The 22,584-nt window shown below is 47.1% G+C and overlaps 2 long non-coding RNA genes across 2 annotated transcripts; both read left to right on the forward strand.

Annotated features, from left to right (window-relative positions):
• The first annotated feature begins 1,046 nt into the window (after positions 1 to 1,046).
• LOC115336144 lies at positions 1,047 to 9,518 on the forward strand. Its single transcript, XR_003921633.2, has 3 exons — positions 1,047 to 1,943; positions 3,813 to 3,977; positions 9,199 to 9,518. It is a non-coding gene; the product is annotated as an uncharacterized LOC115336144 (long non-coding RNA).
• An 872-nt stretch (positions 9,519 to 10,390) lies between these two features.
• Positions 10,391 to 13,479, forward strand: LOC115336145. Its single transcript, XR_003921634.2, has 2 exons — positions 10,391 to 11,307; positions 13,084 to 13,479. It is a non-coding gene; the product is annotated as an uncharacterized LOC115336145 (long non-coding RNA).
• Positions 13,480 to 22,584: the final 9,105 nt, after the last annotated feature.

Raw genomic sequence — 22,584 nt, forward strand, 5'->3', positions numbered from 1 at the left:
CTGGGCTCACACAATTTTCCCCCGCCTACAGCAGGGACCTGGGCGTCAGAGGGCTCAGCGTCCTTGCAGGGGCAGGAGTGGGCTGAGAAGAAATGCCGAGGGTCTGGATGCCAACTAAATACAGGATTCTGCAACTCAGAGGAGTAGTTAGGGTTGTAAGTCCCTTTGTGGCTTGTGCCCTTGCAGACCTGGGTAAAACAGAGGGACCCAACTTCTCTTCAAAGCTGCTAAAGAGGAAGCAATTGCCAGAAGAGAAGAAGAAAAGACACCATTAGCTATCTTTTTCATCCTTTTGTGCTTTGTATCGTAATGAAATAGTACCTCAGTCTCAAGTTTTTTCCTTTTCCTAATCCCCAGAGAAAATCTCTGCCCCTTTTAGACAGAGAAAACCTTAGGACAAAGAGAAAGTAGCAGGAACTGTGAGTCTCTGTGCTAGAGGGGGTCACTGAAGCCTTTTCTGGCCACAGTGGTGGAAGCCGAAGGCTTACAGCGCTTATTCCAATACCTGTATCAGAGACAACATCAATTCTCTCCTAAGATTCAGAAGAAGATTTATAAGATTCATAATCAAAGCATGTTTGCAGCACTCTGCTGTATAGTGGGACTTTATGAACAAGTATCACAGAGACAGAAGTCTGGGAAGGTCAAAGCAGTAAAATCCTTTTTCTGATTTCTTCTAAGAAAGATTCAGGCGAGCCATGTGCAAAGGGTCCTGCTGCTTCGTGCTACCTTCATCTCGCACATCTCAAAAAGAAACATTTAAGACGCAATGCTCTTGGGTGGTGAAAAGGACAGAACGCTCCCGGCAGCAATTCTTCCTCATGAGAGCACTTGTCGAACAGTTTTTTAATAATTTTTTTTTTAATTAATATTTTTCACCCTATGATACATGCTGGGAGCACAAGACCCAGGATGTTTACTAGAGCCTAAAAAGATCAACTTGAAAGAGAAAGATGAGATGGTTGCTGATGGTTCCTGACTATGTCCAAGTTCTGCACTGATTACTGGGAGTATTCTGTTGAAATTAAGTGATGCTACACCTAAAAATTGGTGTTTTGAGAAAAAGCAGGGCTTAGCTCTTAATCTGTAAGACTTGAAAATTCTTGTACTTCATAAAACCAGCTTTCACTTCTAAGAAAATTTTATAAATGTAATAGGATGCCATTAACTTTTCAGTTAAGCAGTAAGTGTAATCAGGCGAAGCGTAGCAGATGATAATATTTGATTGCATGTAACCGTACTAAGTGGTTTTGGTCTGCGCTGATGTCCCTCTACAGCTTCATCGCTGAAACACTGTGAGCTTTTGTGCAGCTTCTGCAATCTATTCAGTATAGACCTAGCCTATAAATAGCTGCATTATTGAGAGACCGTGAGAGGTTCATTAGAGAAGCTGTGACAGCCTCCTTTGAGCCAGGGCTGATATAGTACCACTCCAAGTTACCAAAGAGCTTCGCCGTGTGGGTAACACTAAGCACGAAGCTGGGCTTTTGGCCACGCAGCAGCGTAGCTGCCCCACCGGTCGTCCCCCCCCATCACCCCGCCTGCGGGTTCTCACAAAGTACACTGCGCTTCTTGCCAGCTCCGGCCGCGGGGATTTCTTTCCAAACGAAAGCACGGCAGCACGCGGGACCTCGTGGTCACGCCAACCTTGTCCCAGCCCGGAGCTGGGATCCAGCCAAGGGCGTCTGCTGGGGACCGGGGCGCAGGACACCCTGCCCACCGTACCTACCTGCCGGCGCGGAGGCAGCCAGGGAGATTAGTCATCTTAAAATCACGGGCAGGCAGAAGTACTCTGCTGACTCAATAGGAAGTCGCTGGCCGAAATCAGCGGGATTTCTCACGTGATTGAAGTTACATGTCTTAATCCTGTGCACTGTATTCACGTCGCTGGGGAGCGAGGAAAGAAAATTTGAATGGCAGCTGATGGCTGTTTTCTTTCAAAGGTATGTGGAAAACAAATATAGCCGTTATAACTCGAGCTTCTGGTTAGTTTAAATGAGTACTTTGCTATTTATATCACAGCTATCCGAATTAGAACCTCCCACTTCTGGCTCTGGCACTCAGGTAAATGAAGAGTATGCAGGACTAAGTCCCCAGTTTGTATGCAGACCTTATCCTACAACGTTTTGGGTGCTCCTTTGGAAAAGATGCTAAAATGAGAGAGGTTTCCAGTACCGTTCAAAACCATAAAAGAGGAAATATCCCTCATTTTGGTTTTTTTTTTCTTTTATAAAGAAAAATGCTCTCAGCTATTCAGCTATTCCAAGTTGTGTATGCGTTTTCCACGTTTCTCTAAATGCTTAAGTTAGTAATTTCAAAATGAGACAAGTTATGCCCTTGTTACATAGTCTGAGTATCGGGAGGGAATTATCCATATTTTTCTGTCTAATGGATTTGGGAGGAACAGAGAGGAATACAAAACTAACAATCTGTAATATCTGAAAAAATGCTATTCAGAATGAAAACGTGATGCATACAATAAAATCGCTCTATTCTCACCTAGCATCTCACCATTGCTTTTACATTTGTGTACATTGTAGGGTAACAAAGCTGAGCCTTCAGCACTCATTGTGAAAACCAGACTGAAATGCCATTTTTAAGATTTGCCCTATATAAGGAGGCACTTACAAAACTATATATAATGTAGCCTGTTAGTGTTAGCTGTGACACATCCAGTTTCTTCTTTTTTTTTTTTTTTTTTTTTTTTTTATTTAAGGAATGATTATGCCATAAGAAACACTGGCTGGGAGGTTTCCAACAGCACAAGTTTTTGTCAGAGAATGCTGATTTGTCGTAAGCAAAATGTTTCGCAGAAGCGTCTCTGTTTGGATGAACTTCCGATGAAACACAGGCAGGTTTCCACCACGAGCCCGCCTGATTTCCTGCCAGCTCGCCTGGCAGCTCTCCAGGCTCCAGGACGGCTCTGGACTGAACCTGTGATTCTTCCTGACTTCTTTTTTTGACTTTTTTTTTTTTTTTTTTTTTTTTTTTAAATTAGAGGTAAAAGGTCTTGGGAGAAATACACATTGGCTCTGCCTGGCTTTTTCTGATTGTTCAGAAATAGGTATTTTGATAATAAGGACCTCGCACAGCCCAGTCCCTTGGTTTCTTATGTGGGAGACACAGAGCAGCTTTCCTCCCTCCCAGAGAAGCTGCTCAGGTTAAACTGCCCTGGAAGTAAAATATTTTTCATACCACATTGGGCTTCATTTCTGAGCATTTTCGGGAGACCTTCCGATACCAGTATTGTCTCCTCCTCTCTATTTTCTAAACTGCCTAATTGCATTGCAGTTTCTCTGTACTAGCAGTGCCCTTCAGCACTGTCTCCTTCACTCACTTCTCCCAGGCCAGTTTCTGGTACAGAGGCTCCATCAACCTCTCTGGTGGCTTCTGAGCACTCGTGGCTGCTGGAATTGTGGGGGCGAGGTGGTTTCTTGGGACCTTAGGCACAGAGGTAGACTGTAGAAAGCCATCTCTGTGGCTGGCTGCTTGTGCTTTGACTGCTGCTCCCTGGTTTATCTGCTCCATCTTCCCTTGGAGCCAGAGATATTTCTCTGCACTTCAGTCTGAATCACCTGGGGGTGCCGGTTGTTTCATTTTTTTCTCTTTAATGTGGGGTTATCTGAGGGCAGGAGCTTGTGCAGGCGTGTGCCCAGAATCCGGGGGGGGGGCTCAATAGGTAGAGCAAGCTGGGGAAGGCAGATAACTTCTAATTCACCTCAGGGCTCACGCTGTAGGCAGTCAACTTTATCTGCCTTTGTAGTCCAGACTCTCAACCTCTAACAACCTCCTATATGTGTTTTTTCCTTCAGCCTATGAGTTCCATCAGTATGTTAATTGTCTCTGTGTACTTGGGTTCACTTGGCTTTGAAAAGCATCCGACGGAGAAGAAGCATTTGGTCAACATCGAGAAGATCTGGTGATTTAAACTCTGGAGCTGATTTGGTCTTGGTGATACCAAACAACAAACCCCAGCTGTAAGCATCATTTTAATATTCTCTTTAAGCATTAGAGTATCTCATTTTTTCCAGACCTCTCAGTTTTAATGATATTTTCTCAATCAGGAAACCCATTACATCCAAAAGTGGGTTGTCCAAGAGGCTGGTGCAGCCAAGAGAATCAGACTGTATTGCTGTCATAGCATGGCCAGGAGCTATAGAGAGAATGGGGAAGAAAGGAATGTGCCCCAGTGTAATTTTCTAGGCGATGCTGTAAGCCCTGCCAGACCCTGAAACCTTCAAGGAGAAGAAGAGGCTTTAAGTTTTAGGGGTGTGAGTGGAAGAGGCAACGCCAGCAGAAGCTGAATGCAGGCAAGAGAGAGAGGGAGAGGACAAACATGAACCCCATTCTGCTTAAGTACAGCCTCTCATAACTAGGTTGAACAGTCTTCCCAAACGTACCCACAATCTCTGCCTCCTTCGTCACTAATACTTTGTTCTGCCTATATTGTCCGTCCTACTGTAGCCCACCAGTTCTTTGCTTATCTCTTCCTCTCTCTGTTTTCACCCTCTCTTCTCTCCTGTCCCTTTCCTCTGAAAAAATATTTTGCAGCCTACAATTCGCACACTTGGCTGAAGTCTTGTTGGGCATATCAGGAAGTTTTCTGGATCGCTCATGGGTGGAGTTTCCCAAAAGCATCAATTTGGTATTAATGTTGTATAAACAATGGGCCTGCCAAACCCTGAATACCGTGAGGCAACCTCAAAATGTTGTGTCTCCACACAGATTTCTCTCGTGGGTTACCTCACCCAACAAAGACACCGTGGCCTCCACCGTCACACAGCAAAAAATGACCACGGGCATAACCTCAGCGTACGCCGGGAGGAACCTGTCTCATGTTCACTCATTTCTTTTGATCGGCCCGAAGCGTTGGTACCGATATTATTTGGTAGATGCCTGTCCAAGCGGCCATTAAGAAGTCACGATGGGTAACACAGTTAGAAGCGCAGGCGCATTTTCAAAGTTGTGTGTGATTTACCAAGCTCATTTCTGCCAGCTGTCGTGGGATAACGAGCTGTATAATAATGACGTTGTTTGCAGCAGCTATGGGATCAAGTTTGAACCAGTACATTTTCTGCAAGAGGATTTTAAGTAAATATTAGGGTTCATACAGCACTAGTATGGCTTGACATGCAGAATCACTTAGCTCACTGGGGACCCCTTACTCCTGGTTATGAAAGCGGTGGGCAAGAGCTCCTATAATTATTTCAATCACAGACTAGGAGTCCCACAAATAGCCCTCATTTCCTGCATTTCTTTTTGTAGGAGGCCATTCCCACAAATTTCCCAACATTTGGATGAAATTTTCCATGCTAGGTATCCTTTTCAGGATTAAACTTTCTAGAAATTTTCAGCCTTTTTGAAGAATGAAATAATACATGCCCCCCCTTTGGATCTTTCCCGGAGACCTTCTGGCATCAGAAAGCGTCTGGACAGCTGATGAGAGCGAACTGGTGTAGGAGACGTTTCTTCTGAGGACACAGGCAGGCAGCTCACCGAAAGCTGTGACAGAGAACGACCCAGGCCAGACGAAATGCGGTTACAGTGGGACCGAGACTAGCTCAGCATGGAGATTGAGACTGGGGTAAGGAGACACAAGAGGAGATCTGAGAACCGCAGAGAGGATGGGGACGGTATGAGACACCGATGAGTTTGAAGCAGGACCGAGGAGATTTGTAGTGTTGGGAGAAGTCAAGCTTGAGGCAACAGGAAGAAATGACCCTGGTCCATTAGACTTTGCTTCCTACTGGTTTGCAGAGCAGCCTCTTGCTCGACTAAACCTCTATCGAGCCACTCGCTTGGTATCTTCCCCAACTGTGCGCTTTCCCTGAGGCGTGAGTGAGGCACGGAGGATAACACCTTACTACTGTCCTTGGTTGCTCCACCTGCTCAAGAGGCAAAGGTCGATGTGGTGAACCTAAAAGCATAAAAAAAGATGCATGCAGAGAAAACTATCTGGAACTGTATGTTAAAATCATTTTCCTAAGGCAGCTCTTGAGAATTGAATTTTATCTCTGCATCTGTATCATCAACCTGGCAGCTGTACTCTGTGTAGGAAGCAGTGGGATGGAGATGTGAAAAGGCTGGCAAGGAGGGGGATGTAAAACCCAAAACCTGGAGACTGTGAAGTTATAAGCAAGTGTTTTGAATTCTTGTTTGAGATCTAGGATGCTCCAGGGGAGAAAGCAACAGAGTCTGAAGCAAGAGACAGTGAAAAGCAATGCTGTGATTATAGGTCCAGTCAGTAGCTTTTATGCCAATAGGAAGATGAAGAGGAGAGGGAAGGGCCTTTAGAGGGAAGTAATTAGTTCTGCGTTGGCACTGTGAAAAGTAAAAATGTGAAAAGCTGCAGATGAGATTGCCTGCTATCCTGCCTGAGAAAAGGGTTCTGCTATCTATCTAACCATGGTTTTATGAACTGTAGACCACGTTTATTTGTTGCTCTTCCTATTTGATTTTATAATGGTGAGTGCATCCTATTGCATTTTTTAAAATCAATTTGATGCTTGCAGATTGATTTGCTACGCTAACATCCTCTCCCTCTCTCGATCCGTTCAGCCTCTAATGAACAGCCCATGCTGCCTTCCTCTCGTGTGTTCACCACCCTGCTGACTCCAAGACTTTTTCCAGCCTCCTAAGTACCCTGCGGCACATTTTTCCCCTGCCCCCTTCTTGCCGGTGACACCGAGCAGTCATCACCTTGGCCGCCGTCCCTGCCGCTCCGTGCCCGTTGAAGGCAGGAGGTCCCTCTCACCTTCTAGATGCTTCCCCGTGCGTATTCCTCAAGCACGGGAAGCTCCGTGCCTGGGAAAGGTGGTGAGCTAAGCACAGCGTCAGCCGGGACCCTAAAAAGTTTGATTTCCCGGTGCTCAACGCCTGGCTGTACGGCGAGGGGGGACAGGGCTCGCTGCGGGGTGTACGGCGAGGGTCTGGAGCAGCGGCCGCAGGTAGACGCAGGGGCAAAGAGAAAGGAAACCTGCTCAGTGAACTAGAAATTCCCACACGCTGTTGTCAAACATGCTTGTTCACTGGTGTGGAAAAGGGAAGCTGAGGAGAAGAGAAATGAATTTGAATGCATTTTAATTGGGATTACGGGCATATGGTGCGGTGCCATTTGTTTTCCTCTTCCTGCTCTGCAGTGGGGCTCTAATACCTTCACACATTTGCCTTTATTTGTCATGTCAAAAGGGGAGACGGCAAGCGGCTTTTTCTCCCCCCTCTTTGGGGCCACGCTAACAGCCCTCACTTCGCCCTGAACTTTGCCAAAGGAACAATCATGATTTTCAGAAAAAGCGCAGCCAGATTGCGCAAGCAGATTAAGCGGCTCCGACTTATTTTTATTAAACTTTTCAGCTGCTCCTTGGAGGACCTCTGCTATTTTCCAGCAGCAGAAAGGGCTGGATTCAAGGGGATGTGATGTCCACAGTACCACATGCACATAACTCACCAGCAGCTGGATAGTTAGGTTTTATTGTTATGATAGTATATTTAGTGTTTTGTAAAAAGCTACTTAGGGAGCTGTTTCCCTTGTTGTACAGCAGTTTGTTAGCTGTAAGATTCAGACATAAGCCTTTAATTATGCCTAGCATCTCCGCAAAAGCCATTTCAGTTCTCTCCCCTGCCTCATGCAGCATCTTGGGATGCTCTGCATTTGAATGTGAACAAGCTATTGTTTAACATGGCTTTAAATCATTACAGAAATGTTCTGTGGCATCCACTGGGAAAGCCTGCTCCCATCTGCCCAGTTCATTTCTCACAGTCACTTTGGGAACCAGGGCCAGTAATCACAGAAATTTCGTTTAAAGGTTAAACACAGAGGAGCGTTATCTTCATACGCTGTGCAAGCTAGTAACAGGTGAAGGTGTCGCTCGGAAACATTTAAAGAGGAATGTAAAGCTTAAGATTAAGCATCTTTCCCAGCCTTCACATCAGCGTCTTTCCATTCATTTTCCAGAGCTGTATATGACACAGTATAGGAGTTGCAGGGGGCTTAGAAGCTAATGGCGACTTAAAATAAAATGTCTCTAGCACAGTCGAGGGCAATCTGAATGTCCTCCTGCCTCCCCTGATGCAAACCCTCTGCGGTAGACTTCGGTCAGCTCACTGCCACGGCATCCCAGCCTGACCCTAACTCCAAGTCTGCAGCTCCTGAATAAAAGTCAAGACTTTTCTTTTTCTTCTGAGAAATATGCATTTTTTATTATGGCTTAGACTTGCAGAAAAAGTATAAAACATTGCCTAATGTTATTCAGTATATCCTATATTTGATGCTCCTTTTGTCCCAGAGTTCCTGTTTCAAATAATGATGAAAAAAGTTGTATTAAATTTACATCAAAGGAAAGTTGGGGAAGCAGAAACATGAATAACAAACACATGCATAATGTGATTCCGAACAAAGAAACCTGTGCCGTCAGTGCGGGGATAGGCCGTGTGGGCACACATGTATGTCATTGCAGCATATTGCTAACACATGTGGGGGTCATCCAGATACGTTCAGGGGCAGCTGAGACCCCTGTTTGAAGGTAAATTTGATAGAATCTGGTTTGTAGGTACGGTGGCAGTGACTGCACTTTACATCTTTATAGAGTGGTTACCACAATCCTTTATGCATTATCCTGTACAGGCTTCCACATACAGGGTGTGCCAAAGGGAGAGCGTAAAGAATATGTAAATAGCGAGTGTAAAGATTATTCACGGGAAAAAAAATTGCAGATGATAATGACATTCTGAAAGTAGTTCATACACGTCTTTAAAATGAATGAAAAACAAAATTTCATTAAATCGTAATGAATTTCACCCACCCAGACCTCAGAGCTCTAAAGCAGATCAGCAGTTTTTCTTCTTCAGTAGTTTGCAATATTACCAGCTTTTCCAGTGAAACGCGGAGCATGGCCGAGGGGTGACAGCTCTGCATGGAAGTGAAGATCCATTTGCCCAGAGCAACTGGAAGGCTCTGGATGCAGGATCTTAGTTCAGAGCTCCTCCGCAGGAGCTGAGGACGTGCTAGTCTTTTGCAAAAGTAATTCAGACTGTTTGCTCTGGGAGTGATTTAGCATTTTATACTTGTTACACAGAAATAGGTATGCTTGACATTTGTTAGTAATACTCCTGTTTTGGTTTGGTTTCGCCAGGTATTTGGAATCTTGAACAGACACTGTCTATTACTCTGAACGCATTTCTGCTTTCTTTTACCAACAGCCCCCATTCTGCTGTCCTTCACGTCACCCTCGAGCTGAGGCAGCGCTCCACCGACTGCCTGGTCTTTATCACCAGATTTTCTGAACATTCAGCACCCGTATCATTGCAGCAGATTTTCAGAAGCGGGCAGCCATCAGCTATGGTAATTACAGTTAGGGCCAAATTCTCAAAAGAACTTGGCATACTGCCCCAAATCTGGTCCCAGGCATGGATACATAGTGCTTTCCTGCAGGAATCACAGCTCCGATTTTGGGAGTCACCTAATTCTGTGCCCCACAGAGGAGTCCCAGCTGGGAGGTGTGTGGTCAGGATGAAGGTGGCAGGTAAGTGTCTGTCACACATGGTGATGCTTGTTTGTGATGCTTGCGGTGCCAGAGAAGGACAGAAAAAAATGAGAATCCAGCTATTCCAAAATGATAGGTATGAACAGGAGGAATCCATAAATACAATACGCATTTTATGTTAACAAAATCAGGTGGCTGGCCCACTGCATGCAGGGATTGATGTGAAAAAAGCCACTTAAGTTTTGGCACATTATAGCTAAACATACTAGAGCAGGTCTTTAAACCTTGGGCCCCTAAATTACTTTTAATGGATCTCCAAAAGGTATCTAAGGAAACCAAGATTTATATTCATTACGCTAGGATCTTAAATTTCCATCTATATTGTCACTGAGAGATGCTTAGAGCTGCACAAATTCAAAACAGTTGAAAAAAATCCCTGGAATAGAATTATAATCAACCTTAAAATAGTAGTTTTCAAGACCGTAACCACTAAAGTCAGTTGTAGAAGTAGGTTTCTTGAACTTCTGCCTCACCAAAGGCAGAGCCAAGGGCAAAATAAGCTGGATGCAATCAGTGAATGCAGGATTAGGGTTACCCAAGGGCCTGCTGGCCCTTCTAATTGACCCTTGAAAACTATCCTACCTATTTTGGGTGCAGAGTAAGTGAAGGCGGTTCACCAATTTTTAGACTAATCCAAACGAATGTTAAAAGACAAACAAACAAGGGAGCAAACAAACAAAGAAAAAGTCCCCAAGCCAAAACCAAACAAGCAACCAAAGACCCCTGCCAGTCTCTTGAGGCAGGCAAGGTCGCTGCCTGGGGACGCTCTCGTGACTTGCAGGCAGGCAAAGCTCCCCAGCCGTATTGCAGTGCATGGCTAGCGTGGCTCGGGCTGCCGTCCTCCAGCCCCGCGGCGAGTAAATGCTCCCGCCTCCCCCAGCCCTTGCACGACGTCCCACCACGTGCACAGCCGGTCGCCGAAGCCCCGCCAAGGTCAGTGGGAATTTTTGTCATTGAGTTTGGTGCAGGCAGGATTTCCCCCCATGGACACACACCTCCTCCTGGAAGCACGTGCATGCGAGTGTTTGTGTATATACGTACGCTTTACAGTACAAAGTACTTACAGGAAGGCATTTTCTCTCTTGAAATATTTTCCTTCAACTTCGTATTTCGTGAAGGCAGACCCTCGCTGTCACAGCCGCAGTTTCTCACAGCTTAACGGTGTTAAAGAGCCCTTCTTGGTCCCGACTGCTGCAATAACAATCAGGGGAGGAAGGGGAAATGAGCAGTGTAGCACACGCTGTACCTTCCAGCCACCAGCTATTGTTAAGAGCACGTTGCTCCAGACAGAGTGGCAGCAAGGCACGGGGTGGGAAGCAGGTGTAACCTGCCAGGAACACCAGTCTCGCAAAAGTTGATTTTTAATTCAGACGAGTACCCCTACTTCCCAGCTGCCTCTCACCACCAAATTGGAGGACGTTTTACAATCCTGTCGCTCAACACTTGAAAGCTTAACAAACGCCTTTACGGCAAACGAAGAGCTCATTTTCTCATGTCGGCGCTTTGGTCATTCATCTGCAAAGTCACCGAGCTTTTTTAATTCAACTCCCTATCATAGTATTGCATTTCATGTGCAACAGTTTGCTCTCAGGAAGCACGTTTCCAGACGCTTTGCTGTAGTTTGGGTTCTTTAGAGTCCAAAATCTCTCCTCCTTGCTCGTCCAGCTTGTTTTTCTTCTACTCTCTTCAGAAAGTCCCACCAGCAAAGGCTGCCCAGGCTGTGGTAGCCCCAGTGGAGTACTTTGCTCAAGCTAGATCTACACAGGTATGTAGCCCGGCACGACCGGCCAGGTTTGGACTGCTGTTGGGTGGTTCAAACCCAATTCAGTCACCTCACCCCCTAAATTCAACTGCAGTGTGTTGCTGGAGATCAAGTCTGCCCTTGCTCAGCCCCTGTGCTGTTCTCAGACCCCCTCTAGAACGATTTATAAACATCAGTGTGGTGGTCCTTGCCGGAGTGCATGAAGCCACCAGCCCACATATTCAAGCCCCTTCTTTGCTTTAGTGCGGGAGTTACTGTCCTGCGGTGCAATATCAAAGCCTATTTGCGACCAGGTTTAGTTCCCTGTGATCCGCAGCCTTTATTAATGCCTTGTTTTCACATACCTGCCTCTGTTTGCTGAGCACTTGCGCACCGTGCAATGCAATATAAATGAGCGTGTTCAGCCCGGCTGCCACACCGTAAACAAGCGTGATGGAAGAACATCGCCTCTACGCCTGCTACTACCCATCAGGGCATTATCTCTGCTCCCTTGCCTCCACCGAGGCCTGGAGATGAAGTACTGCCTCGTATACACCCCACTCATGAAATGCCTTCCCTGGTTGGCTGTTCCCAGTCCCGGATTATCCATCAGCTGCAGGACACAGCTGCTTGGCAAGGGAGTCAGTGCACCATGAGAAGGCCTGGCATTTTCTGTCCCTTACTAAGCATTTTCTCCACTTGTCCCTTATATTTCTGTCGTGGTTTAACCCCAGCTGGCAACTCAGCACCACGTAGCCGCTCGCTTACCCCCCCCAATCCAGTGGGATGGGGGAGAGAAGCCAAAAACAGTAAAACTCGTGGGTTGAGATAAAGACAGTTTAACAGGACAGAAAGGAAGAATTTAATAATAATAAAAGAAATGGAATATACAAAACAAGTGGTGCATGATGCAATTGCTCACCACTCACCGACCGATGCCCCCCAACCAACTCCCCCCAGTTTATATACTGGGCATGACGCCACACGGTATGGAATACCCCGTTGGCCAGTTTGGGTCAGTGGTCCTGGCTGTGTCGCCTCCCAACCCCTCCTGGTGCCCCTCCAGCCTTCTTGCTGGCTGGGCATGAGAAGCTGAAAAATCCTGGACTTAGTCTAAACACTACCCAGCAACAACTGAAAACATCAGTGTGTTATCAACATTCTTCTCATACTGAATCCAAAACATAACACTATACCAGCTACTAGAAAGAAAATTAACTCTATCCCATCTGAAACCGGGACAATTTCTTTTCTCCTTATAGTTATTGTTCCTCTTTTAACACAGCATCATTTGGGGGGAAAAAAAATCCATCCCTGTCTCCCCCTCCCCCTCAGGCAGCAACTCTCGACTCCAGTTGGACTCTGCTTGGATTTCTTCAGGAGTTAGCTCGACACCCTGCCAAAGCCGCAGGTATCTCCCCCAGCAACTTGTCCCTGACCGTCTTCCTCCCCTTCCCCAGCTGCTCTCGCAGGTGATACTGCCCCGTTCCTGGTAGCCTGGCTTATTTGGCTGGGCTGGAATGACGCTGAAAAACAATGGAAAAAAACCCTCAGAAAAGGTCTTTCCTCCAAGGAAAATTCTCTTCTTTAAATAGGCCCTTTGCATTTGGGAGGAAAAATACAATTTTTATCTCATTAACGTACGATTCCCCAGTCATCTGCACTTCTGAGCTCTGTAGCTATTTTACGTTCGTTCTGAATACATATGATTTAACCTGGAGCTATGATGTATAGAGTCAGACTACGGGAAAAGGACTGGAGACTCTGTATTAGTAATCAGTTCGGCTTTATTTCACTCAGCAGTGACAGTGGACAAGAACAACTTACAAGTAATTTTGGACCGAACAAGATACATCTGTCCCTGTGCTGCACTGGAGATGCATCCGTCTGCGCCACGAGAGCTGTCGTTGTCTCCTCATCTATCACTTCCCACTTGTGGCATCGCTTCATCTAATCAACAGTAACTTGCCGTCTGCACTGCCAAGAAACTTTGAAAATGTTCTGAATTTCGTACCAGGAAAGGCCATAAGGTGCACTTTGTATGTCAAACGTCTCAGAAATTGGTTCTGGGCTACTGCAAACTCTTACCCAAAATACATGGGGATACAGTTCTACGTTGTTTGCTGTTTTTCTGGTTTTGAGCACTGGTATAATATACCCTAATAAAGCATTTTACATTTTGCTTTGCACCTTTCAGCATTGCATTGCTTATGTCTGATTAAGAAATGGGGGTGGGAAGGGGTAAGAAGCCATCCCCATGGGGACTGGGCTGGCACAGTCCAGGCCACAGCATGTCAACTCAGTGACGCAAAGTCCAGTCTCCCCTGTACTGTAAGTGCCCTTGTAAGAGTAACGAGCTTGTCTAATTCTGACAGAGGTATAACGATGCCAGCTGGTCTCTCTAAGTCTGTTGCTATCCCAGTGTCCGGGCTGCTGAGCCGTCTGGGGGACAAACACTACCGTCGGGACGATGGCTCAAACCAGCCGGGATTCCTGGCTGTATTGGTTTTGCTGGCAAGGTTTTGGTAGCGGGGGGGGTTACAGGGGTGGCTTCTGTAAGAAGCTGCTGGAAGCTTCCCCTGTGTTCGAGAGAGAGCCAACACCAGCCGGCTCTAAGACGGACCCGCCGCCGGCCAAGGCCGAGCCAATCAGCAACAGTGGTAACGCCTCTGTGATTGATAACATTTTTAAGAAGGAAAAAGTTGGGACAGGCGGGATTCGGCAGCGGGAGAGAGGAGTGAGAACATGTAAGAGAAACAGCCCTGCAGACACCAAGGTCAGTGCAGAAGGAGGGGAGGAGGTGCTCCAGGCGCCGGAGCAGAGATTCCCCTGCAGCCCGTGGGGAAGATGATGGTGAGGCAGGCTGTCCCCCTGCAGCCCAGGGAGGTCCACGGGGGAGCAGATCTCCACCTGCAGCCCGGGGAGGACCCCACGCCGGAGCAGGTGGGTTCCCGAAGGAGGCTGTGACCCCGTGGGAACCCCGTGCTGGAGCAGGCTCCTGGCAGGACCTGCGGATCTGTGGAGAGAGGAGCCCATGGAGCAGGTTTGCTGGCAGGACTTGTGACCCCGTGGGGGACCCACGCTGGAGCAGTGTGCTCCTGAAGGACTGCACACCGTGGAAAGGACCCATGCTGGAGCAGTTCATGAAGAACTGCAGCCCGTGGGAAGGACCCACGTTGGAGAAGTTCGTGGAGGACTGTCTCCCGTGGGTGGGACCCCACGTTGGAGCAGGGAAGAGTGTGATGAGTCCTCCCCCTGAGGAGGATGAAGCGGCAGAAAACAACGTGTGATGAACTGACCGTAAACCCCATTCCCCGTCCCTCTGTGCCGCTGGGGGAGTTGGTAGAGAAGCCGGGAGTGAAGTTGTGCCCGGGAAGAAGGGAGGGGTGGAGGGAAGGTGTTCTGAGATTCGTTTTTTTTCTCATTACCCTACTCTGGTTAATTTGTAATAAAGCGAGTTAATTTTCCCCAAGTTGAGTCTGTTTTGCCCGTGACGGTAAGTGGTGAGTGATCTCTCTCCTGTCCTTATCTCGACCCACAAGCTCTTTGTTATATTTTCTCTCCCCTGTCCAGCTGAGGAGGGGGAGTGATAGAACGGCTTTGGTGGGCACCTGGCAACCAGCCAGGGTCAACCCACCACACTGGCTCAGGGGAAGCACGGCGCAGACATGCCCGTACCGCTTCCAGAGCCAGGTAAGACAAGAATTAGGATGGCTGTGTCCTCCCGGAGCTAAGCCCAAACCCGTCAGCTCTACGCCGATCCGGCTGGGCGGCGAGCGTACAGCCTCCCGACGCGGAGAGACCTCGGCCGTCTCCGGCGTGGCTCTGCCGGCGCGCGAACCTTACGCTCAGGCCAGCTCTCCTTCGAGCCACTGAAGTGCCAGCTCGCTGCACTGTGCTCCCAGCCCAGCTCCCGGAGGATTTATTAGCCGGAGCGGAGAACCTGCCTGGGGAGCGCCGGCTCGCTGCCACCGCAGCCAACACGTCTCTTCAGAAACCAGAGCGCTGGGAAGGTAACGTGGAAATATCTAAACCTTCCGTGAGAATTAGAAGCGGTCGTACCTGTGTTGTCTGTATTATTTCCGTTACCAGAGGTAGCCAACCTCCTGTAAAGGAAATCCGTATGTCATTTTGGAAAACAGACCCTTACCGTAGTAACCCCTGCACTGGCTGCTCCATCATCACGCCTCGCAACTCGGGTATAACTGATCATAGATGACACGTTATCGCTGGAGAGATGCTTACCCACAGCTCCCATCTTCACAGTATTTCTTTTTTAACTCCTTGTGCTAAACAGCATGCTTCAACGTCGGGCTTGCTAAAAGCACTCGTGTTCTTGTCATGTTCTCTTCCCAGAAGTCAGTGCTGACTTCAGAGGGAGCAGCGATGCCGGTGCTGACTGTCTCTGAGAGCCCTTCCTCACGGAGTATTTTGGGAATCGAGATGGCCAAAAAAATCAAATTTGACTTTTAAAAATCAAAGTAACTGAAATAATAAAAGGAAGTTATCAATGAACATCTTGCTTTGAAGCACTGTTTATAAAGATTAATAAAACATTTACATATTTTACAAATCCATTTCTGACAGGATTTCTAATTTGTAGGAAAACTTGACACTACTGTAGCTTGTCTAGATTGAAAAGAAAACAAATTTCAACATGTCAAAAATCTCCCCCAAAGTGGAAATTCCCAGTTCTAATCTACTCTGACGATCACACAAACAACATTTCATATTTTTATGGCAGCGGATCAGAACGGCATCATTCCTTTCTTCCATATGGCAAGGACGACGCAAAATAATATCTGGCGCAAGAAGAAAAGGTAATCTGCGACTGGTTGGAATACAAAGAAAAAGAGCTTCATTGCAATGATCTTTTCCGAGCGACCTCCCCCGTAGCTCAGGACCTCTCAGCACAAGTTTGGCACAAGCCAGCTCAGGGGACGATGGCAGCCGGCCCCGTCCCCTGCCAGGGACCCCGACGTCGTCCCGCACCTCTCCGTGCCCACCGTGACTTTTCGTGCTGCCTGGCCGGACCTTGCGAAGGGCAGCGTCCCCCCCCCCGCAGCGAGGGCGGTATTGTGAAGAGGTTGTGTTTTCACGGCCCAAACCGGTGAGCTTTTTGCAGCAAAACGGCTGGTTTGAATGGCCTTTTTTTGTCAGTGAAGAAGGTCTGTGCTTCCAGGCGTTTGCGGGGAGCTGGCATGGCAGCCACTGAGGGAGCAACGCCGGGCCAAGCCGGAGACCCCGCCGGGCAGCACCAAAATAGCCAATTACTTCATAGCCCATTAAAGAGTGAATGGCCTAACAGTTATCCTGCGCTAAGGGCATCAGTCCTCCATGACTCCCTTCCAAGAGGCTGAGGCGAACAATTCATTCGCAAGAGTTAAAATGTCCTCAAATTCAAACACACACACACACACAAAAAATAGGCTCATAAGATTCACTGTTCAAATAAAAAGTGACAGGCAGAAGCCACTACCTCTTACTTAAGACAGAGCTATGGGAAAAAAAAAAACGTATTTGCAGAAATCTAAGCAGCTGCCCTGAACTCACCATTTTTTAACAGAAATGAAACATTTTTTGCCATGTTAGATCTCCAGTGACACTGCTTCTGCTGTGCTCCTTTGGCAATTTGTGAGATAAATTTGAGACCTGGGACATCTCACCCAATTTGTATTCATTTTAAGGCAGAGTTTAAAGCATCTCTTGCTTATGGAGAAGGAATTCACTTCCCCCCCCCCCCCCCAATGATGTATTTAAGTATCTTGCACACTTATTTTACAATCTTTTTTAAATCAAGCTGTCACGGCCTTGACATGTCTACTTAGAATTAATTTTTCTTAGACCAACATAAATGATATCATGTCTTTGCTTGTCTGAGGAGGACAAGAACATCTTGTAAGAATAAAGTCCTCAGGATCCTTCCACAGTCATGCTTATCTACATCCCGCAAGTAGGTTTTTGTTTTCTGTGTTCATAGTGAGTTTGGAAGTTACAGAAGCAAAGCGTGCTGCTACAGCTGTTTGTGTCCCGGTGAGTGTGCGTGTGAGGATCGGATAATTAGGTAACCGGTGGATTAAGCAGCTGGTATTTCTACCCATCTTGATGACATAAAAAATTAATTCAGTTTTAATGTCATTTCTTGGAAATTTCTCTGATCATAGTGTCTACTGTGTAATTCTTAATCTCAAGTGGTGCAGTGCTGAAGGGTGCCGCAGGCCACAGATAAGTATTTTATCTGTGGGCAGTCACATATGTTACCAGCAGCAAATCACCTTTCATTTATACCAAAGCAAAGAACGAACCCCATGTCCATTACGTAATAAAAAAGCGACTGAATAAAAACCCGTGCCCAAGGTACCGGGCTACCTGAGAAAGCAGTTGCAAAACCGAACGGTGCAGGTGAACCGATGGCAAACCGAAACCAAACAGCTCCCGAGCGGGAAGCGTTTTGCAGGAGACGCGGGGGCCGAAAAGGCGCGCGGGGGCCGCTGTCACCCCTGTGACCGGCTGCCGAGCTGGGTCCCCAGTCTGAGATGCCCAACTTCAGGGCAGCCGCTGCGCCGAGCATCCCCAGCGCCCGTCCTCCTCCTCCTCCTCCTCGGTGAGGAGAAGCTGTTCTTCGTCAACCTTAAAGCAATACCCAGAAGAGGGTGGAGGCTAATGTCTTTTCCATTATCGGAAGAGCTCACAAAGAAGTCTTCCTTCCCCGCTTCCCCCCCACTCGAAAAGGCTGGAAGCCTCTCTGGAAGGCAGCCTGGTTCGGAGGGACGCGGCGGCGTTCCCAGGGCAAGGCTGGCAAACACCCGCCGGGAGCTGAAGGAGCATCGGGACGCCGGACTTGCACTGCCAAGGATTTAGGGCTGTGTCCACGGGAGGCCACCCAAAAACCTCTCTGTAACTCCCATCAGTGCCTGTAAGGCCATAGGTGTTTGTCTGAACCGCGGCGTTTTCCACAGGACCCACCGAAACAGAAAAGAAGTAGTGTTTGACTTTGGAGCAGCACCGAGGAGAAACCTGCTGCAAAGGATTTTGCCGTCCCTGGGCCTGATGGTGCATACGTATCCCATCACGTTTATCGCTACGGGTGTCTCACTGACGGTATGCGGGTTGCAATGAGAAACCTGCTTAGTATTTGAGTCTGCAAACTCTGCCAACAAGCAGTTGTCAACGTGATCAAGCCCCAGTATCCATATCCTAATTCCTCACAAAAGTATTTGATTTTAACATTCACCATCCAAAAACCAGCAATAATAGGGGTTTCAAGTCTACGCATTATGGTAAGCTGCCTTTATGATTTTGAGCTTTTCTTTCTTAGGCATGAAGGCTAGAAAGTCTTGTTTCAGATACATGAAAATCAAGATTATCATGAAATCGCAAGACGTGAGGAGCTAGGGCCGAGCAGAAAACAACATATGTCATGAGATTCACACTAAAATTGGGAGAGTGAGCCATACTGCAGTATAACTGCAGCACAGGTGTGCAGAACTGCAGTAACCTCATCGTCGGGAAATACAGTTATGAAAGAAATAAGAAACGTCTCTTAAGCCTGTATTTCATGCAAGTCAGAAACGACACTTCTTTACAGCCACAGAAGCCAGCCAAAAAAACCTGCAGAGCCCATGGTACCCTCCCAAACCCTCCATACAACGGTACAAAGGCGCACGGGAACTAGTAGGCGGCTGCCAGCCCAAAGCTGCATTGAGGCTGTGTTTTCACAGGGAGTTTGTCCTGGGGACTATTAAGAAATCTTTCCCTTCAGTTTCCCTATCAGGTTTTCAGATCAGCGCTCTTCCCAGCCTCTCCTCCTCCAGGCTGCTCGCAGTGTGGAGTGCTCTTTTCCTGTTTACCCTCACATCCCTTTTTATTACTAGGCAGGATTTTTTTTTTTTTTTTTTTTTTTTTTTTTTAAAGCACACTCAGGCGCCTGCTTGTTTTTTCTAAAGCTCTACAGGGATTTGTTGGCGTCTTTTGCAGCAGGTCATCCTGTTTTCAGACAAAGTTCCTGTCTTGTTAAAAACAATCATTTCTGGATGTCTCTGTATGGCTCCTGCTTTTAATCATCCTGAGTCCTTGAGCCATGCAATCTGCGCTCCAAATATTTAGGTTTTGTTTGTTTGTAGCTAAAAAAAAAAAAAAAAAGAAAAGGAAAAGAAAGGAAAAGCCCACAGAACATTTCTCAAACTGCCGCCTTTCTGCAGGGCAGCAGACCTCTGCGCACCGCAGTAACACAGGCCAGCTGCGTGCGGGGTGGACGGGCCAAAGTAGGGCTGGTCCATCTCTTGGGCACAGTTTGCACTCTGAGCACCTAGCCAAAAAAAAAAGGAGTAACACTGTTTTGTGCAACAGTAATAATTTTCTGAGCAGCTCAAAGCTCTGCCTGGCTTTCAAACCCACGGACGGACAGTAACAGGGCCAGTATAATGCTATATAACTTACTGGGTTTTAATTTTATGTTGAGCGAAAAACTCAGACAACCATCTGTCGTATTTCATCTATTTTAATTCTGTACATGCCCCCTACTACTGCAGCAAGGGCAACTACCCAAAGAGTACATCCATGCTGACAACACCTCCTGTGATGAGGGGACCGCTATCATTTTAATTCCACTGAGGCTGGGACAGATATTTTGCACAGCTTCGTTTGAGACAGAGGCAGGAGATTACTCTCCATGGTTCCCTTTATGCCAACAGCAGAAGGTATTCTCTCTTAGGGGGCAGCTAGAGCCCCTAAATGAGGATCCCCTGCCCGAGCTCTGCTCTGTGCGGTCTCCCCTCATTACCCTAGTGAAGGGGGGCAGTATCCTGCCTCTTACAAGTTAGAGGATGTGAATAAACCCTCAATAAGTGGTGATTTAAGATGCCAAAGTGCTTCACAAGTGTATTTAGTACCCTTCACGTGTAAATAGATGGGGGAAGTCGGTTCACAGAAGGTGATACATCTCACCTTAAGCTGGGACAAGAAGTCAAGTCTCTTTTATCTAGCCTCGGAGGAAGGGCTGGATCTATCTGCCAAGCTGTGCTGTTGCCTGCAGTGCTGCAGGGAGGACTCACGGGAGCACAGGACTGATTCTCTGAGCTCCTAAGCTAGCACTTTCCAGCCTTTTACCTATTGGGAAATGCTGTTATTACAATGGCAAAAGAAAAAAAAAAAAAAAACCAAAACAAACTTATCCTTCTTACTGGCTCCCAATTTGCACTACAGCAAGATGCATCTTAAAGGGTCTTGGGTCACCTCCTTGGAGCCGAGGGAAAGCTCACTTTCAAGTGTACCTCCAGGGTTTTGTGTACTGTTATGTTCCAGGAGGTGATGAAACGTATTTCAAAATATGTGTGTTTAAAGGTGCCACAGCCTGCAGCTCCATTAAGAGAAAGGGTTTATTGTGTGCTTCCTGATGCTGAACGCTCATGCAAAATGATCATCAATCAAAGTTTCAGGCTTTGGTAAATTTACCCCTGACAGTTCTTATAGGAAGATGTTACACAATCCCTAACCCAAATGCTTTGATCTCCTAAGTCAAAGTCAATATGTCCAGCTGGATAAATAGCATTAAGCCCAGCACTGCTTCCTGTGTAAGTGATAAAAAATTGATAAAATCCTGACTTTCAGAAGCACAGGTGCTTTAAATCAATGGCGTACAGTTCAGCAAAGCTATTAATACCACCCCTGGAAGTCCTGACTGGAAGCAAAAAGCTTTGAAATTTTCATGCTCCTTAGTTCAGAAATGGAGTTTAAATTAGGTCGTTTTTAGGCGGCCACAACCACTGAGCCGTGCTCTGGGCCGGCATCAATCAGAACCGTGCCGTTTGCTTAACTGGACCAGAGTCCCAGAGCTGAGATTCAGTCTCCTGCACTGCCAGCCTCCCCGCAGCGCAACGGGATTAGCTTTCAAGGATGTGCTCACAGAAACACTTTTACAGCCTTGTCCCTAGTCCCTGTCCTAACCAGTCCTCTCTTCACACACATTAGATGTGTCGTCCCCCCTCTTCTTTTCAGGGTCCTACTGTTTTTCAAACCCCACTTAGTCTCCTTGGACTCCTAATTGACCACGGTGAGAATGCTTCCTCCTCCTCCTCGTATTATCACGGGTCCTCGTATTATCTGGGCGATAGCAGGACTAGTGGGGTTTAGGCAGGTTTCCTTCCCTCCGGCTTACTCACTTCCCAGCACCAATAATCTATTACAGGTCCTGTCTTACTGCCCATTCCCCTCCTCCCCCAATAATAATGACATTCTTGAAAGCTTGAGATAAATATCCTGTTACAAAACAGATGATCAGGATGAATATTACTTTCATCCTCTAAGTCACTACTTGTGGGGGAGTGGAGATAGTCTGTTTAGCCATATGGATGGTTTTCCATCATTCACAAATGTCACTGACAGCGGGGCAAAAAAAAAAAAAAGTTTTGATGTGATCTTTGGGTTGCTTCAGCTGAAGTTGATTCTTGGAAGGTAAGAATTCACCCTGGTCCAGGGCCACTCCACAGGAAATATAGCTCACATTTTCTTATGAAAGCCCTGAAAACATATGGGAAATTTCAGAAGAACATGGACCTTGTGTTAAGAAAACCCCTGGAGGAAATCTTTGACATACAGATCTTCTTAGGAATTTATTTAGATTCCTCTGAAATGATTGATACACCCATCTTCTCTCTTCCAAGTATACGGTGACTGTAGGTTCCTAGAAGTGCTACGTCTTCCAAAAAACCCAAAGAAATTGCTTCCTAGAAACCCTTCTTTGGACATGAGGGAAGGAAAGAAGTCGGAAAACAAAGTCCTCCTGCCACGTCTCGAGATGCAGTTCGTACTTCCTCTGAGAGTGAGCTAGACCGTGCCCACGGAGAAGTGTGAGGTGCCCTTTCACCCAGCGGCAGAAACGAAAATAGACACCTTGAGTTTCAACCAATGCCGTTGCTGGGCAGATTAGGAGGAGCTAAAGAAAACAGTCTCTATCTAAGAATACGACGGCTAAGGCATTTTCTCCCCACACCATTAAAAAGAGCTCAGGCGGAGACCGGACTAGGTGGGCAGCCTGTTCTCAGAGAGAGAGACCACGTTTCACTGGGGCTGGTATCTCAGGTTCAGCGGCCCCATTTTGTCGAGACCTTGCTCCTTCCTTCCCGACCTCAGCCACAGCTCATAACCCCACCCCAGTGAGCGAGCAAAAAAAGTCTCCTGCCTGCTCCCAAACGAGCTCTTGCTCTAAGGGGTGGCCTTAGGCAAAAACAACCTCAGCAAATCCTTAGTTCCCTCCTGGCCGGCCCGTGTAACCCTTTCATCGGTGCGTCTCCAACAGCGCAT

The sequence above is a fragment of the Aquila chrysaetos genome, chromosome 26 (genome assembly GCF_900496995.4).
Source record: "Aquila chrysaetos chrysaetos chromosome 26, bAquChr1.4, whole genome shotgun sequence".
Taxonomy (NCBI): Eukaryota; Metazoa; Chordata; class Aves; order Accipitriformes; family Accipitridae; genus Aquila; species Aquila chrysaetos.